Raw genomic sequence first — 2,813 nt, 5'->3', positions numbered from 1 at the left:
CAATTCTTGGATTTGTCTTTAGCTACTTCCTAATCGTGTTTTACGCAGTACTATGTGGTAGAAGCAGGGAGTTAGGAAGAGATAACCATTATCATCAGTCCTTGAAGTGATTTTCTTATTTTCTTTTATTTGCAGCAATATGAATAGAGACTAATGCCATTAGAATGTGGTCATTTACTTTCAAGTCATTTCAAGTTCTTTGCTTTCAGTTTCATTTCAAGTTATTTCTTTCAAGCTCTTTCTTTGCAAGTTTAAAGTTTGATTACTTTCTAGACTTATTTCTAACTACTTCTTAATCGTGTTTAACATAGTACTATATGTTGAAGCAGGGAGTTAGGAAGAGTTGAACATTATAACTGGTCTTTAAAGTGGTTTTTCTTACTTGTCACCTTAGAGCTTGATTACTTTTTGGACTTATTTCTAATCGTGCTTAACATAGTACTATATGTTGAAAGTAGAAGGTTAGGAAGAGTTTAACATAAACTATAAAACAACGAAGTAAGAGAAAGGTTAACTAAGCACATATAGTGCACCACACTTCATCAGTTTACGATACCCGGATTGATAATTTATGTAGAGCAATTTAAGACATTAAATTGACTAAACAGCTAGCAGAAGAACACATAAACAACTTTATGTTATCAATAAATTTAAATGGTGTTACTAATGAAGATGCTGTTGTTCGGCTTTTCCCTTACACTTCACAAGGAGTAGCCAGATCCTAGTATTTTTCATTACCATCAGGATCCATCACTAGTTGGGACATTTTCCAAGAGCAATTCTTGACTAAGTTCGGCGATGATAGATCTACAGTGACACTGATCAATGATCTATCAAATCTAAAGGTTGAATCAAGAGAACTATCAAAGATTTTAACTCACGTTTCAACAAGCTTTTGAATAAAATTCCGACCGCTTCCAAGCCTAGCTAAGAAGTTCGAAGTGAATGGTACATATCTGCTTTACCATCAAACATAGCGATCTTCGTTGATAGGGCTGCCAAGACAACATTAGTTGAAAACATGAAGGAAGCAATAGCGGTAGAGAAACGTATTTTAGCTTTAGAAAAGAAAAACGTTGTCGATGAAAGAAAATATAAGAAGGTTACTTTTAAAGATGATCATAAGAAAAAGCAATCAAAAGACCCATTTGATTTAGAAGGATTACAGAAAGTCTTAAAAACCATATCTAACGAAATGGTTGACATTAAGAAACAAGTAGCAAAGACTTCTTTGAAAAATTCCTACAAGCCTTGTAGAAAAAATCCCTCAACTGATTCAAAGCTTCCCAACGCTATAACAAATGCAGAATCAGAAGAAGAAGAAGAGGAAGTTTCTAATGAAGAACCTATTAATGAAGATGAAGTTGTAAAAGTACAGGGAATGTGGGAATTCATTCTTCCAGATGAAGAGGATCAAGAGGTATTACCAGTTAGTACAAGAAGTAGAAATCAACTTGATCCTCCACAACCCAATCCTAAACAGAAGAGCGCAAGCTCGACATCTAAAGATAAAGTCACAGGTAAGAAATCATCACCAAAAGCGACTCAAACAAGCCCAGTCCAATCCGATCCCTCAACTCCATCAAAAACACTGATCGTTTCTGATGAGATGGAGTATAATATCATTGAAGATATGAAGAAGACTAGGGTTAACATTACTTTTCATGAATTGAGCAAATTGAAACATCAACAAAAGATACTTTTGAAAAAGTTACATGCAATACCTGTTGCACCCCTTCCTGCTGCTATAATCTCGCAAGCTTCTCATGAGATGGGAAAACCTCCAACTAATATGGCAAATAAAGTTGATCCGAATGATATTGCTTTAATTGGAGGTAGGTCAAAATCCCATACTCCCCCATTCCTTCTTACTTACGAAATTTTCAATAAAAACTTGCATAATTGTTTGGTAGATTCAGGAGCTTCATCTAATATCTTACCTAAAACAATATGTGCAAAGTTAAATGTCCAACCTCAAAAATCTGCAGTACGCATAGTTCAGCTCGACTGATTGTAGGTTGAAGTAATTGGTGAACTGAATCAAGTTACCATAAGGCTGTCATCTAATCCAAAGGTATGCCAAGTTTTTGATATTCTAGTTGCAGACATTCCTGAATTTTATGGTTTAATTCTTAGTAGGGATTGGTATAAAAAGCTTCATGGATACTTTGTGACCGATTGGTCACATATGTGGCTCCCTTACAATGGTAAACCAAATCAGATAAAGGTTGAGCGAGAAAGACACCAAAAATACATAGTGACGGAATTGGAAGGAGAAAATGAACCTATAGCATACAAAAACAATATAATTGGCAACTATTATGTTGATTCTTTCTTAGGAAATTTTAATGCTCATACTTCGCCTTACCTAGAACATTCCGTTCTGTCTCAAGTGGAAATTTTTTCTCAAACAGATAGTTCTAAATGTGTTAATTTTATAGATAGTCTTGTAAATAAATCTTTATTTTGGAAATTATTTTTTGATGGTTCTAAGTCTAATGATGGAGCAGGAGCAGGATGTTTTTTAGTTAGTCCAGAGGGAAACAAAACTATGCTAACATGTAGACTCAAGTTTGATTACACAAACAATACTGCATAATACGAAGCTCTAGTCTAAGGACTATACAAGACAATCGAATTAGATATCAAGTATCTACAAGTCTTCGGAGACTCTGAGATTGTTATTAAATAGGTACGAAATACTATACATTGTGTATCAGGGCATTTAAAACATTATCAATCTTTTGGAAAGCACATATATAAGCTAGGGTTATGATGAAAAGGATGTTTGATCAGTGTAATCAGTCTTTTTG

Source organism: Pinus tabuliformis, chromosome 5_2, assembly GCF_031772625.1.
Source record: "Pinus tabuliformis cultivar Carrire ecotype Pingquan chromosome 5_2, CPIR1, whole genome shotgun sequence".
Classification (NCBI taxonomy): Eukaryota; Viridiplantae; Streptophyta; class Pinopsida; order Pinales; family Pinaceae; genus Pinus; species Pinus tabuliformis.
The sequence above is the reverse complement of the archived record's forward strand: the minus strand, read 5'-3'. Positions refer to the sequence as shown.